Source organism: Saimiri boliviensis, chromosome 3 (assembly GCF_048565385.1).
Source record: "Saimiri boliviensis isolate mSaiBol1 chromosome 3, mSaiBol1.pri, whole genome shotgun sequence".
NCBI classification, from domain to species: Eukaryota; Metazoa; Chordata; class Mammalia; order Primates; family Cebidae; genus Saimiri; species Saimiri boliviensis.
This window is the reverse complement of record NC_133451.1, coordinates 88,499,931-88,516,854: the sequence shown is the minus strand read 5'-3', so window position 1 is coordinate 88,516,854 and position 16,924 is coordinate 88,499,931. Positions and strand designations below refer to the sequence as shown.

The following is a 16,924-nucleotide window of genomic DNA, read 5'->3' as shown; positions in this document are numbered from 1 at the left end:
AATAACATAGTAATTATATTTCTGTTGCAGATAGCAATGGTTGTATAATCATTGCTGTCATTTAAAATATGTTGGATGTACCAAAACAGCCATGTGCATTTGTGTATGAATTTTCTGGTATGTATATAATTTTCAATGTTTTTATTCAAAAGTTTGCATTTGAATCAAAAACAACTATTTAACAAATTGCATTGCTTTCCTGTGAAATGCCAGGCACTTAACTGGTTCTACTGGTAATACAGTGGTGTACAAGCAGGCTAAAAATCCATGCCCCTTTTAAACTAAAATTCTGTTGCAGTTTTTATTCTCCAGTCTTGGTCAACGTTTATCCTCCAAATTGTTAATGGTAAATAGAAGTAGAAGAGGAAATATAATTAAGAAGCACCTTTAAAAATCATATAATTGTACTATAGCCCTCCCGTTTTAAGTTAGGGAGTATAACTGCATAAATATTGAGATATATGAGGATCATCTAACATCAAAACCACTAAACATCAGTCTATGATAAACTTCAGCATGGTTCAGAGCTATAATAATTTGTAGATCACTGGTGATATCCACGTTTAAGAGTTCTGGGAAGAACAGCCTCCAGCAAATCTTATGAGAAAGCTGAATACTTTGAAGAGTTGATTTTGGCTCTATGTACAAGTTCACTTCTAACATCCTCACTTGGCTCACTACTAACCTAATCACAGCTGTCACCCTTCAAGATATGGCCACTTAAGATTATATCCATAAAAATACAGCCATAGAACAAGGAAATCCAATTCTCCAACCAAGATATAAACTGGATCTCCCTTTAGAGAACTAAATAAAATTCAGCAAAAATCACTTGTAGGTTGTTGGCCAGAGAGATAGGACCCAAAGGCCCTACTTCCTACCAAATCTATATAGGTCAAGCCTGTAGCTGCCTGTCTGCCTGCCTTGGTTACTACTGAGAGCAAAGATGGGTCTTTATGATAATCATTTGGGGTTTACCTGATATAAAAGAAGAAAGCAATAAAACATGGACTTTATGACAACCTTTTGATTCTCAAAAAGGGATCAGGTGCTAATCACAAGTGAATCTGAAGATGTCATTTCATGTAGCTTTCTCCACTGATTTTTGCAAGCTTCATTGTCTTACTACCACTTGTTTGCCTCCTTCATTGAAAGGCCACTCCACATGGAGACAGCCTGGGACTTCCAGAAGGTCAAAGCCTTCTGGAACTCATTTGCATGAATTTTGGAAGCCTCTGGGGTCCCCGGACTCAAGCTTTGTGAGGCAGATACTTTCTGCTGTGGACATGACAACAGTGGATGTGACAACAGTGAACTCAATGAAATGGAGCCACAAAGCTTAAAAAGAAAATATGACCGGTCACACTGATTGAAATTTATTCAAATATTCCAGCCAGATACAAATTTCATTTTCAGTGATACACACATAGAAAGGCCACTTATCATAAAGGCCAGATCTAATATTTAATACCCACTTTTCCCTCTAATTTTTGTTGTTTTGAGACAGAGTCTCGCTTTGTCACCAGGCTGGAGTGCAATGGCACAATCTTGACTCACTGTAACCTACATCTCCCAGATTCAAGCTATTCTCCTGCCTCAGCCTCCCGAGTAGCTGGGACTACAGCCATGCGCCACCATGCCTAGCTAATTTTCATATTTTTAGTAGAGATGAGGTTTCACTATGTTGGCTGAGATGGCCTCGATCTCCTGACCTCGTGATGTGCCCTCCTCAACCTACCAAAGTGCTGGGATTATGATACAATTAATCACTACACACATACATACAACTTGTATAGAAACATCATATCACTCCTGAGCCTTTTTTCCCACATCATGTAAACTCAATGTCTTTTTCTCATACTCTTTCAAACATTTTCATTAATTATGTTAATAAGTAATTAATTAAAAAATTTGTATTTGGAAATACTTAACTCTTATGTTAAAATTGTTCAGAGGAAAATGTTTTCATGAAATGAAATTCCCCGCTATCTCAACATCGTGAAAACTGCATTTCCTCTGTTTCACATTAATTTCTACACCTTCCTAATTTGGTTTAATATTGATAACACCTCCACTACACCTGCGCTCAGGCTGAAAACTTTGGGGATTGCAAAACGGTGTCTTGTTTCTCTCTTCTCCCTTTTCTTTCTCTTTCCTTCAAACTTCCATCTGCATATCATTACTAAATACTAGGTAAAATATTTTCCTTCCTCTCTAAATTACTTACCATGCTTCATCCTAACTCCAGTTACTTGGACTTCTGTACTGTGACTTATGTTGACTGCACATCCCCTTTTCACTGTCTTATTTTATGTGAGTGCTTGTTACAAAGCTGGAACTTATTCCTTTAATCCAACCCACTTTCTCCTTTCTGGAAGCAAAATTTCTAGCCAATCTCTGCATGGTTTATCTCTCAACGATAAGTTTTAGGTCCTCTGATTCTTAGGAATTGAACGGGAAGCATTTGGGCTTGACCCTCAGTTGACATATTGAGTGGTGCCAGTCTCTGCTTTCATGCTAAGCCATGCTCCCTAGTTCACTCCTCCAGGGTTTTTTTTCCCCTCCCCAAGAACCCCTCCTAACATGTGCTAAGTGCCTCTCTACAAGCCCCTTAGGTTCTGGGTTTGGCATCCTGAATTTGGAGTCCTGGATATGCTGCTCACTAGATTTGTGAACTTAGGCAAGGTGATCAGCATCTCTGTGCTCCAGTTTCCTACCTGTAAACAAGGAAACAACGATAGAACTTTCATACAGTTGTAAGAACTGAATTGGCGAAAAGTTCTTAGAACCACGCCTGGCATCAGAAAAGCACCAAAAAAATATTTTCTATTATTTTATTTGAAGGATAAGTAAATTGGGAACATCTCAAGATTATTTTTCAGCTGGGCACTGTAGCTCCTCTTTCATGGTTCCTTCTCATATGTAGTTCCTGCCCATCCTCCAATTCTCACCCCTAAAACTCGAGCACCGTTCATCATTTTACATATCGAAATGTACTTCCTCCAGGAAATTTTTCTATACATTCCCAATATCCCTCTTATTACTTTGTTATTCTTAGTCCTAATTTAGGTGTGTGAGTATGTGTGTGTGTGTGTGTGTGTGTGTGTGTGTGTGTACTTTATATATATATGTACACACATATAATTCATTGACATAATTTTAATCACTTGTTACAATTGTCCTAAAATTACCTGTATATTGGTTGTTCATCTCCTTAATTAGATTTTAAACTCTCCATTCATTTTTCCTATCTAATTCAGGACTGTAACAATAGCATACTAATTCATTTTAAAAATTCCTCTTTATTATGTGCCAGGTACAACTACATGAGACATTACACTTAATCCTCACAATGACCCATGAGGTGAATATTATTACCCCCACACTGATGAGCAAACTGAAACCTTGAGACTACGTAGTTTGCTCAGACAGGACTTAAATCTGAGATTTCCTTGCTCTTAATAATTTTCTCTCCTACAGTGAGTTTATCTTCAGTACTTAGCACTTATAGAGAAAAGAAGTGACTAATCTGAATGCTGTCATGAAGTAACATGATCTTCTCTTAGACAAGTCTAGAGAAGTAAATTTTAAAAGTTTCTGTACTTATAGGAGTTTAGATTTTAAAGTCTGACTGACTTGAGGTCAATTCTTTGCTCCAACAATTCCTGGCACGTGAGCTTAGGCAAGTAATCTAATCCTTCTACAGCTTGGTTTCCTCATTGATAAAACAGGATACTATCAATCTCAAAACATTTTTTAGGAATCAATTGGATAAAGCCCTATAAAGCACATAGCTTAACTCTTGAAAAGAACTCAACACAAATGTGAAAAAAATTCCATGGGACACTTAAAAGTGGATTGATGTTTGAAATGGAAAACAAAACAGAAATCAAAAGTATCTGCAGAGTGGAAGTGGGAAGACGTGGAAGGTAGAGGATGTGGGCAAATTTGACGTAATTAAGTCTTTATGGCATAAACCTAGTTCTGCTTTTATATTTAAAAATTAACATGATTTATCATTTGTTTCAATTTTCTCAAGTATGTAAAGTGTAAGGAAATCTAAGGATTCGTTATACAGTTTTGGTTCTGTAGAGAGTTGTCATGGCAATACTCTATTTTGTTTATCTTACTTATTTATATATTCTTCCTCTCCATATACACAGATAGCTTGTCTCCAAAAGGCAACCAGTTTCGCAATTCAAACCAAAAGATCTCCTCCCACTTCCTGAAAGTACAGAGTATTGAGCTTGGGTTTCAGTATGACAGCTCATACTGAAGAAAGGAAAATCAAAACAAGAAATTAAAAATCATGACAAAGCAAAGAATTTCTGAGTTCCTTTTATATTTTTAAAACTACTTCTGAATATCCTCAAGTCTTTTTTTAAATTGAATTCATTCTAACACTGTGAGTCATTAATGTGGTAAAATAGTAGAAAACAAATTTCAAAGTCACATAATCTCATAATCTTTCCTGCCAGACTAACATTTCATCTCCTAATTGTTTCTGTATATAGTATACACTGGAGAGGAGATGGCATGACTAGATGACCAAAAGTGTGCACCTTCTAGTGCCTTCCTAAGTGATCAGGCAGGTAGACTTCTGCATCTATGCTGTGAAGAGGGCTTTATGTACAAACGATGATCACAGTAAACAGATAATTTTGACATGTTTTATTCCATTCAATAGCAAGGTTATTATTTAGCTATCTTTCACAATATAGAGCTTTGGCCTCACAGACTTGTGCCATCATTTCCATGTATTTTCACTTTCTCAAGAGTCCTGAGCATCTCCAAATCAAAAAACAAATTACCTTTGGCAAGAGTAATATGCTGCTCAAAAAGCATAATGCTTGATGCAAGTTCTTGATCATCTAAAGTTTCATATTAAATCTTGCCCTTATCAAAATGTTAATACTGCTTTACCAAATAAACATGGTCTTATTACCCACAAAGGGAAATTTCTTTTTCTTTTTTTCAAGCCACTGTAGCAATACTGCTATTCTTAAAGATTGTACTCAAATTTATATTCTTATCTCCTTTCATCATACTACAATATATTTTTTCATGTGGATAAGACTTATAGGAATACGGTATCTCTCTCTTAGTTGCAATATTCAGAAAAGCAGAATTTTGATAGCTTTCAATATTCTAAAAGTTTAGTGCAGGTGTCACAATTAAAGTAAGTACACACAAGTAAAAATTGTAGAAAATCAGGCTGAATATACTATATTGTTTCTGGATCTTATATTTACAAGGTCATTTTTAACTTAAAATCGAGATGCTGAAAAACCTAATTTTCTAATGTCTACTAATTTTCCTGCAATTTAAAAAAAAATTCAATGAAGAGAACAATCTTATCAACTGAGTATATTTTTTATTGAGTATATTCTTGTGTATTCCTGCATATGTATGTACGTATGTACATATTTAACAAATGTTACATGTTTACTTCTAGTAGAGTGCCTGACATATATAAATGGCTAAATAATATTAAATAATTGTAAATATTTACATTTAGAAGTTTAGGATGAGAGAGAAGCATATAATAATGTTTTTCTTAAATAAAAATATTTCATTATACAGTTAAAGTGGGCCATAAAAATGTCTTAAGCATTCTATCTAGCTGACAGGACATATTTTTCAATATTATTTAAAGAAGAAAATATTGGGGAAAAGTTCTGTACAGCTCAAATATTTAGACAAATCTATAGAGTAAACTTTAATAATTAAATATAGCATCGTGGGTACTTAATATAAAGCATGGCGCCGTGTACATTTTTGAATCTTAATGGTTTTGCTTTTATTTTTGTATTGCTCTTTTAATACAGTCCATGCCTATACTAAACATAGGATACCCAGAAAATTATCCCTTTTAAATAGAGAGACTTTAAAAGCCTAGACTCTAGATGAAGGAATGTTTTATTCTTTACCTAGGCATTTTGCTATTATTTAAATGTGAATTTTATGACCAATGCATGCAAAATATGTACTTATCTATTATATGGGTTCTTCTAATACAACATTCTCTTTAGGGACCCACCTACTTTAATTCGTACAAAACAATATTACTAGTAGTCAGATTTTACAACTCACACTGCCTTTTGAACATCAAACTGCTTTTATTACTGCCACTTCATTACCTTATTCTAAATCATACCATCGTTCTGTGACCTACTTCATGAAAGGCAGAAATGGTCAGGAATAAACTACCATATTTTAAATGAATATATTCCCTAAAGCAGTCTTCCATAAGTCCTTTACCTCCTTTTTGTTGTTGCTGTTAAATCAATTAGGACCTCTCTTTTAATTGATGCTTTTGTACTGTTAGTGACTCTTCTAAAAATGCTTCTATTATTGGGCACCTGTTTTGAATGGGCTCCTTTTCATGGAGTCATTGGCATAACTAGGAGCAAAAATAATAAATTTGATGTATTGGTTCACTGGAGATTTAATTTTCTGTGGATCCCTGCTTTTACATTTAGTTAAGGTTTAAGAGCTCAAAGTATTATTCTTGACAACATGTTAAATGTTTGAGGTATGGGTGTATAATGGAATAATGCAATAAATGTCTTGTGTCCATATTGATTTTTTCGATGAATCTGCTTTGAAAATTCTGGCACCCAGCAGCCCAATATCATTTAACAATGGTAACCTTTGAATTCTTGTAAAGAGTATGGCACTTCTGTACTCAGGTGTAATCCACAGCAGTCTCTTAGGGACAGAAGGAGAATTTATCCTTATTCTCTCATGCCCTAAGGTCATTTCAAGGCATCAGGCTTTAAAGGGTCACACTTCCAGGAGAGCTGGGAAGCACCAACAAGTCAAGCCACAATTTGATGTTCTCTATGTTGTCTGGTGTTACTTTCAAGAAGAAAGTGTTCCCCAGGAATTAAGGAATGGCTGGCTCATGTAGCTCTGCAACTTGTGACAAACGGTAAGCCACTATTCCATGCCTTCACATGAGACGTGTTCATACAAGTTTTTTGACATCTTTATGGGATGCCTTAGAAAGTTTGATAAACTAATGAAACAAGGAAGGGATTCTGTCTTTACTGAACATAACTGATGGACCAAGAACATGTGAAAAATCAAGAGAAGTATTTATCGTGCATGGTGAATGCTTCAGGATTCATGCACATATGTGATAGCAAAGACAGGCTGTGAAGGGAACAAACAAATTGAAGGAAAATAAGGGCATGTTATCTCTCAGGGTCTCCTTCATTTTCAAATCCCTATACTTTTTTGGTCTACATTGTTGGCATCCATAAAAGTGATTAGCTTCCTAAAAGACACCTTAGAGACAAAACAGTCTCAAAAGAGTTGTGGGCATCTTTTTACATAGCTTCCATTTTCCTAAGGTTCAACAGGAAGGGAGTGAAGGAAAAAGGGAGAAAAGAAAGAAGGAAGGAAAAAATTAACAAATAAAAGCATAAACAATTGATCTTTCTTTTTTTTTTTTTTTTTTTTTTTTTTGAGACAAAGTTTCCCTCTTGTTGCCAAGGCTGGCGTGCAATGGCGCAATCTTGGCTCACTGCAGCCTCCACCTCCTGGGTTCAAACGATTCTGGTGTTTAAACCTCCCGAGAAGCTGGGATTACAGGCATGTGCCACCACACCCAGCTCATTGTTTTATATTATTAGTAGAGACGGGGTTTCTCCATGTTGGTCAGGCTGGTCTCAAACTTCTGACTTCAGTTGATACTGCTGCCTTGGCTTCCCAAATGCTGGGATTACCGGTGTGAGCCAACCTGCCCAGCTAACAAACTGGTCTTTAGTGAGAAACTTTGATGAAAGAAATAAAACTACCAACTATATTACAATACAGTTTTTTTTTTCTTTATCAGCTTTTATTTTACGATCAAGGGGTACATGCCCAGGATTGTTACAGAGGTATATTGTGTAATGCTGAGGTCTACGGTATGACAGAACCCATCATCCAGATAGCAAGCACAGTACCCAGTTGTTAGTTTTCCAGCCTGTGCCTGCTTCTTCCCTCCTCCATCTTGTGTTCCCCGGTGTCTATTGACTTATCTTTATACCCATATGTACTCCACGTTTATCTCCCACTTATAAGGAAGAACATGCAGTATTTGGTTTTCTGTTCCTGTGTTAGTTCACTCAGAATAGTGGCCTCCAGCTGTATCCATGTTGCTACGAAGGACATGATCTCATTCTTATTATGGCTGTGTAGTATTCCATGGTGTATATGTACCACATTTTCCTTATCCAGTCCAACATTGATGAGCACCTCTGTTGATTCCATGTTTTTGCTATTGTGAATAGTGCTGCAATAGACATACAGGAGCATGTGTCCTTTTGAGAGAAGGATTTATTTTCCTTTGGATATATACCCAGTCATGGGATTGCTGGGTTGAATGGTAGTTTGACTCTTAGTTCTTTGAGAAATCTCCAAAACACTCTTCACAGCAGCTGGACTAATTTATGTTCTCATCGATAGTGTGGAAGTGTCCCGTTTTCTCCACAGCCTCATCAACATCTGTTAGTTTTTGACTTTTTAAGAAAAGCCATTCTGACTGGTATGAAATGCTATCTCATTGTGCTTTTGATTTGCATTTCTCTGGTGATTAGTGATGATGAGCATTCTTTAATATTTGTTGAAGGCTTGTCTTCTTTTGAGATGTGTCTGTTCATGTCCTTTGCCCACTTTTTAATGAGGCTATTTGCGTAGGTTTTCTGCTTTTTATTGCTGTTTTCTCTTGGTCAATTTTCCTATCAAGGAAAAATTTTTCAAAAAAAAAATGCAAAAAGCAGTGGTATGCTCCTTTTTATGTTAAGTATTTCTGTTTATCCTGATAATTTAGGACACATAGGTGATTTTAAGTTCATGTTTAAGATCATGTTTTATTTTGTATTACTTTCCTTTACAGAACTGAAAGTAGAAAATTATTGGGGAAAAATGTTTCATTGTCAAATGTATTTGTGTCAGTTTGGCAAAATTGCTTTCATCATCCTGAACTGATTTTACTAATATTTTATCCAGAATGCTTCCATATTATGAGTTGTATTTTGACATCCTGCATTCACTACCTTGTAGGGTCCTCATCCATATATTCAACAAAAATTTCTTGAGAGTCTCAGGGTCTGTTATGTGCCTGAACATGTCTAGCCCACGGGGTTACAGCAATTCCCAGGAACCGTTGCTTTCAGGTACTTAAGGGGCCGATTCAATAGCACAGTGATCCAAATAATAAATATCTACTTTGTACAAAACCTTTTCAATAACATCTAAATCATTAGGCAGTTAATCATACATTACTGCTCTCTCTTCAGAGCACCGTAAGTGAGCAATTGAGAAAAATAATTCTAAGCCATTTTCCTGAAATAGGAAAAAAAATGATTTTTATAAACTTTTAAACTTTGCTTCTAATACAAGCACATTTTAGCTTCTTTGCTTCTAATTCAAGCACATTTTAGTTTATTTGATTCCAATTTTTCAACTTGGTAAAACATCTGTAATGTTAATTGGACCATTTGTCAATTGTCAGCATGTTAGTTTTTTCAAATTTAAATTCTGTTCTCAGCATTCATTTGTCATATCATTTAATATTACAGAGTGCGCCCTTTTAAACTGTGTGCCCTACATACAAAACCATCTAGCATAAATAATATCTGAAAACCCAGGGTAACGTTAAATTCTTCAACTAGTAGAATTGAGCCCTATGAAAACAATATGTAGGCCAATGAAAATAAGTTTGTTTTGGACAGTCCTGACCCCAATAGAGAACTTTTTAGAGTAGAAAAATTATCCAGATCTACAGCAGTGGAAATCAATAGTAACTTTTAAAATTCACATGAACCTTTGGCTTAAATTTATTGAATTAAGTGGCATTTAAGAAGAAAAATACATTCTATATCCCTTTCACACCATTTCACAACCACTAACAGATCTTAAACTATCAAGAGACCCCCCTAAAAAAGCATTACAACTATGAAAGACTCTAAAGCAATTTTGTAAAATGTTATTTGAAGTCTCTGAGTCTGCTAAAGGCCAGACACATGGAAGTTTATTTTCGGTTTTTACTGACTGTAGTTTTATCCAGACCAATGGTCCTTTCATTTCATAGTATTTTCTCAATCCATTGCTCTAAGTTCTTGGCTCTCCTCAGAATCAGGATGATGGAAGAAAGCAGAGCTACAATTACCACTGTGAGATCCTATCTGACACAGCTACTTTCCAAGCTGCTATAACATCTTAGACTGCCTTTGACCTTTTCCTCCTCTCAGTGAACTATGAAGAAGAAACTCTCCCTGAGCTGTTATTTTTCTCCTCAGATCCGTAACTTGTAAAGCCTTCATACTGAGATATCCTGATCTTAAGAGCATACAATCACAATCTATTACCCCAGAAGCTTCCTGGAGATTCTAGGTTACTGCTTTTGCTGCTTTGTTTTTTTTAAGTGCTACAAAACACTGGTTAGCAGTTGTTTCACATCAGAAATCAGTCTAGCTAGTGAATTTTATCTGACATAGCATAAATTCATGACTGTGCTGTTTTTGTCTTGCTGATTAAGGACATATTGAAAATAATTGGAGTGAGGAAAAGTTTCGTTGTTTTCTTCTTTCATGTTCATTTGTTCTTATACTTCGTGGTAATTTATGAATATACTGTCTTGGATTGTTTCATTTATATTGTCTCTCTAGGTGGACTATAAATTCCTAAGACCAGTGAAGAGATTTTATGGTTTGTAAAAGCCTCTTTTTATGTCCCTCACTGAATAAAGTGTAGTAAGTAAAGCCTTTCTGAAATAACTAATTGGTTAATTAAATGACCACTTCCTTTGAAATAAATTTTATAATAATTATTTATAAAATTATGCATTCAATTTCCAAATCATCAAAATTAATTTTGAACAAATTCTTTCATATTTGTAAGGTAAAAAATTAGTTTGCATTCTTCCATAGTAGATAATATACATTATCTTCAGTTATCATACATAACACATATATACCCTATACATATGAACTATAGATACACAAATATATGACAATACTAAGACATCAACTAAGTTGTGAAATCATGGGACATGAAATGAACTAAGTTCTCTTTAAATTGTAAATATAGGGTAGTGTATGTTTTTATCAAAGGAAAATTTTTTATAGTCCATCTAATCTCACATTCCTAAGAGTTATTCAAAATCTTAGCATTAAAAGTCTCTAAGAATGCACTTGTATATCCAATGAAATCAATTGTTTGATCTAATCATCTAGATAATGGCTTAACTTTCTGGGTAAAACATAAACTAGCTGAAATCTTTGTTTATTCCCCCTTGAGGGCAAGTCTCTGACTGTTTTGTGTGTTTGTGTAATCCAAACACACAAAACAGTGCTTGGTGCTTAACAGGAACTCAATAAATATTTGTTGAGTAAATGACTTCTTACAGTGTGCAAAAGGCAGTATGTGAGTTTTTGTTTGATGAAGTTATCTAAGGGAAGGAGAAAGGCTAAAGAGTGTTGCAGGGAGAAAGAACACCAAGTGTGCAAAAGTCCTGTGCAGAAGATACTGAGAAATGCTTCAGTACTGAAAAATCCCAAGTGGCTGGAATACAAAAACTGGGGGAAAGTAGTTTAAGTTAGACTTAGAGGCATAAACGGGCCATATTATAAAAATCTTTTCAGGCCATGTTAAGAATGTGGTCTTTATCTTTAAAGCAATGAGAAGTGTTGTAGAATTTTAGGCAGGGTAGTAGCATAAGCTGATTTGTATTTGAGGAAAATTACATTTGTAAAGCTGAGAAAGGTTGGGAGGGCAGCGTAAGTGTAGACAGGAAGTCCAGTTAGGAGGCTGTGTGGTACTACACGTGGCAGATGATGTGGGTTGCACTAGACAGTAATGGTGACTATAGAAAGAAGTTCGCAGCTTTGATGTAAAGTCACAAAGTACCGTGTATCTTCTCCATACCATTTACCAAGCTTTGCAGTTGCCCATTTGTTTATATGACTATAGGGTGATGTCTACCAGTATTGATCTCTGACCTCTGTAAAACTGATGCTAGGTCTAATTTGGCTGTTTATTCTACCCCAGTGATGAATGCCTGGCACACAGTAACTGTTCCATAAATATTTGTTGATTACATGAATGGGAGTACATTCAAAATTAAAACTGTGTTATCATGATAAATAAAAGTAAAGAGAGTTTTGCCAAACAATCCGTCTCCAAAATGCTTAATTTTAGAATTGTAAAAGAAATTTTGAAGTACTATAAAAACCATAAAATATATAGGAATCCTAGAGTTTAGTTTGTCTCCCAGAGTTTCTAAAAGCTGGGTGGTTTAAGCAGCTTCACCTGAGTAGCCCACTATCTCTTGATGTAATTTATTGCATTGGCAAAGAACTGGGTTTTAAAAGTAATTCTTACAATATGACAAAATCTATATTCTTTTCACTTTCACTATTAATTCTAGTTCTGAAGTCTGGACCAACATACAAAAATTCTAATGCTTTTATTATTTCAAAGTTACTTAGAAATTTAAAGATGGCTCTGCAGGGTCTACTCTTTCAAGTCTAAATAATTTCAGCTGCTTTTTGTGACATGCTTTCCAGACTTAACCACCCTAGACTCCTGAAAATTGTGATGCTTTCCTCCAAATGCCTTTCTTGAGATGCATTTTAGTTTGCCAATGCTTCTAAAATGTATACCTACATTTGGGTATAAATGTATAAATATACAGACACGTATTTTTAAAGTTTATGAGACAAAGGGGTCAACACCATGTTGCAATTGTGGTTTGATCAGCATTGTGTGCAATGGGTTTGTTGCTTCCCATGATCTTAGTATCATTCATAAACCATTTAAAAACCTAAAACTGACTAAGGAGAAGTCACATGCCTAAGTCAAGATCTGCTGATTCATAGTCCATGCTTTCTACCTACATGATTAGATATACTTCAAGATGTTTACAGTAAAAAGATGATGATCAAAAGAATAAGTGATCTTTGCTATAATATACTTCCATTGCTAAAAATAAACAATTATTATTGCACATCTAATTTCCAGACAAGAGCTCAAAGCATTTAATTTAAGTGCAAATACTTTTTAATAAATTAGGCTGGCTTTCATAGAGGAGAATAGATAATGTTGTCATTATAACTCAACTTCTCTTTATATAAAATATAGGACACCCAGGGAATGCACATCTGTTTTCTGGAAAACAAATCAAATTGAGATCCTTGTCAATATTAATTAGGATAATAATACAAACCACACTAGTGTAGTTATTTTCACTCATCCAATAAGCTCTTCAGTAAAGATCTAAAAATGTATTTAAAACACATAAAACAAAATCATGTTTAATTATGAAGGGCAGCCGCTCTTTTAATCTACTTGCAGTTTTCAACCCAAATATAATTTGTTTTAGATATTGTACCTGATATACTGAAGTCCAATTACTATAGGATAATTGAGTTGGTTGTTAATTGTGGGATGTAACTGAAACAGAATCCATTAAAAACTATAATATCTATTGTTAAATGACAGCTATTCCTATAAATGTTATCATTGGCTTAATAAATCCAGGTAATTTGAGAAAATATTAAGAAATGTCTAATTTTAAAATGTATTAAATTGTACCTTGTCTTATTAGATCTTCTAATAATAGATAAAATAGTACTTGTCTGAATTTTAAAAACACTTGACAAACAGAAAGATTGAATCTGCATGGCAAAATTACACATCATATCTTATACAACTAACATTTATGTTACAATCAACATTTTTTTCTGAGTACTTGATATGTAAGGTAGTATATGCAATCTCTAAGAAATTTGTTAGAATCCATTTTACTTGTTTTATATAATTTTAATAATAATGTTTAATAATATACATACATTATTCTTTTATAATATATATATACACTATGTATAATATATGTGTGTTTTCATGTGTATATATTTTTAAACCAGAACACACTTAATTATATGTATTCATTTTTCTATAAACAGAGCAGTCATTAGTTTTTCAATAGATTAAATATTGAATGTAATTAAATTCATATTCATATTCATATTCACAGCAGGCTCTTTCCACATAGCAAGTCTATGTGCTAGAACAATTATTAGTGAGTACAATAAATAAGTCTCAGTTCACAAAATGCAAGAAAAAAATACCATCTGAACAGTTATCTAAAAACTAGACCAGGTAATCACTTGAGGTTCCATTTATCTATATTAATCTTAATTTCTGAATTGTAATCTTCATTCATTGAATAAATTTCCTTTTATTCCAGATAAGAAATATTTGACAAATGTACCAGAACTAGTCCAGCAGTCTTCAAACTTTTATTTCAATGCCACCTAAACAAATTTTGAAAGCCCTTCACACACTATTTAGTTATTTAAATTTTTATAAAATTCAAGTCATTGCAAATTATATAATTTTTAGCATGTTGTAATTATTGACTTTTAAAATAAAAAATTATGTCATTTAAAATGTAGCAAATGGCATCTACATATCACAGCATATGTAGCATATGTATCATAGCATATTTTATACTTGCCATTATTCATATAAAATACATATTAAATCTTTTCAACAGTCAGAAACATAATGTCATGACTCTTCTACTTGAACTTATACATCTATTTCACATGTTGACAATGTTATTGAAATTCAATGAATTATTAGGTTTAGTCTTTTATTGTTCCCCCGTCGTACTTCTCTGCTTTATCTGTATGTAATTTGAAATTTAATTTTTGAAAAAGTTCATCAGACTATAAGGCTCTGAAGTACTAAACACTCTTTTGATTAGAACATAATTACAATAATTAGTTGTAAAAATGGTTAAAACAGCATAAATATGTTTTGTAATAAATTTTATACATGAAGAGCAAAATTTTATTAGAAATTCATTTCTTAATGATATGGAAGCAGTTCTATTGCCCTGAGTAATTTATATATCCAGGGATGAAGATTATTTATTGCCAGACAAAATAGTCATTTACCATCAACTCTATTTTATTTGATCTACTACCAAACACCAAATCAATTAGATAATCCTCCAATTTTGTTGAAAGCAAAGAATTAGAAACCATGACATGCAAAAGGATTTGGTTATTAGACTCATTTACTCCTCAAAGCAAATGCCCATATTTGTAATTGTCATTTTATTTAATACTGAGAGTAGGGTTTCTATACTAAGACAATTCACCAATGGCTGCAACACAAGATAGAAAAAAAGTGTGCCCCTTTTGTGTGAATAAGAGGAGGGCAATTGTAGGATGTGGGAAAGGAAACCAGGCTTTATTTCTCAGTTATGCTTTTTCAGGCTGATTCATATTATTTTTATTACTTACAGAAGTTAGAAGACCTCTGATCTATTTCAGTATTCTGTTAGCAAAACAATACATTCTGAAACAACCTTGAGAGGTATTAACAAATATTGCTAGCTCTCCATGTCCATATTAGCTCAATCCAAGTTTCAATGTCAGAGATACTCTTGTTTTAGAAAAGAGGCAGGGCTGTGGAGGAGGGATTATTTTGTTCCTTACTAGTATGCAAAATTTCCACCCACCTCTTATGAATTTCCAATTTATCTTAATTGTTTTGGACAGGAGTGAGATTGAGAATAATGATAATATGTGCCACACCATGTTGAGACATCTCTTCATCTGATGACTTTAACCAGAATCATCATTCTGGAGGATGATAAACTTTTAAGGCATGGTGTCATCCCTCTGATTCCCAAACATAGGCACTTACCATTCAGAGTCAGAAGGATTCATTTCTGCAACTACTGAGGATTCAACTTCATTGGAGAAAGAGAAAAAGGAGAGACAGAGAGAGAGGAAGGAGTGAGCAAATATTAATTTTGTTAAGTGAATCGTAATGTGCTATGTTACTATACTAATTACAATGTTAGAATGCTTTCTGTTTTTATCAGAACAACAATGTATTTATATATTTGAATATGACATTTTAAATATTTGATATCATCTACTTAAGCAGACATGCAAGCATGGATGCTTAATGTGTAGACTACTCCATTTCCATGAGCATTTCAATCACTGGTATATATTCTGCTAAATGTATTCCACTGGCGTGGTTATTGTCTGAGGACTTAATTTCCCTTAAGGCAGATCTTACACTCTAATATTGTCCTTAGCATAACAATATCAGGATTTTTTTAATGTGGTAATATTGATATCTGTTCTCAAGACTCAACTACAACCTTAAATTTTTTCTCTGAATGAGATCTTTTATACAGTCTTCACAAAATAAATATTACTCAATTCTAATAATTTTGTATTAATGGAAATATCAAATTATTGTCAATAGATATTCAGTAATTCCAAATATTTAATAATTCTGGGTGGACTAAGCGTGAAGTGGAAAATTTCTCAGCGTCTTAAAAAGTGACAGCACATTAACTTAGTCATAACTAGGTACATAAGAGATGAAATGTCAAAGGTAACACCAGGTCCAGGAAAACTTAAAAAGCAGAAATCCACAAACAGGCAACATGAATTGGAGCACATAAGCCTTCTCTTCTACATAGGGTTATGAGTCTCAAATGGATGGATGTCAGGATTGGAATATTTCTAAGTTATTATTCAAATCAAGTCCTGTGGCATTTTTTTAGGCCACTACTCTTACAGGAACCATAATAGCACTTAGAGATACAAACTCCTTGACCATGGAAGCTATTTTCCATATCATCACACTAAAGAAATGAGTACAGATATGTTAATAAATAATGTTACCCAAGGAAGGAGATAATTATCTTACTCTTTGGGAGAGGTCAGTGACTATATTTCATAGGTACAACTAGGCCGCTTTGGTTGATGAATGCTCATTTAACAGGAAGACACACAAGTAGTGAATATTAAGTTCTCTTCTACGCATATGAGATAAAAAGTTGCCTTAAGAAGTGACCAGTGCCCACTCCTGCCACCACTGACACATATGAATG

General features: G+C 34.0%; 1 long non-coding RNA gene across 1 annotated transcript in view; it reads right to left on the bottom strand.

The window, feature by feature from the left end:
• LOC141583909 (uncharacterized) overlaps window positions 1–15,759 on the bottom strand; it is a 38,152-nt gene extending 22,393 nt beyond the window's left edge. Inside the window, exon 1 of the long non-coding RNA XR_012516746.1 lies at window positions 15,715–15,759. This is a non-coding gene — a long non-coding RNA (uncharacterized LOC141583909). The remainder of the gene's footprint in view (window positions 1–15,714) is intronic.
• Window positions 15,760–16,924: the final 1,165 nt, after the last annotated feature.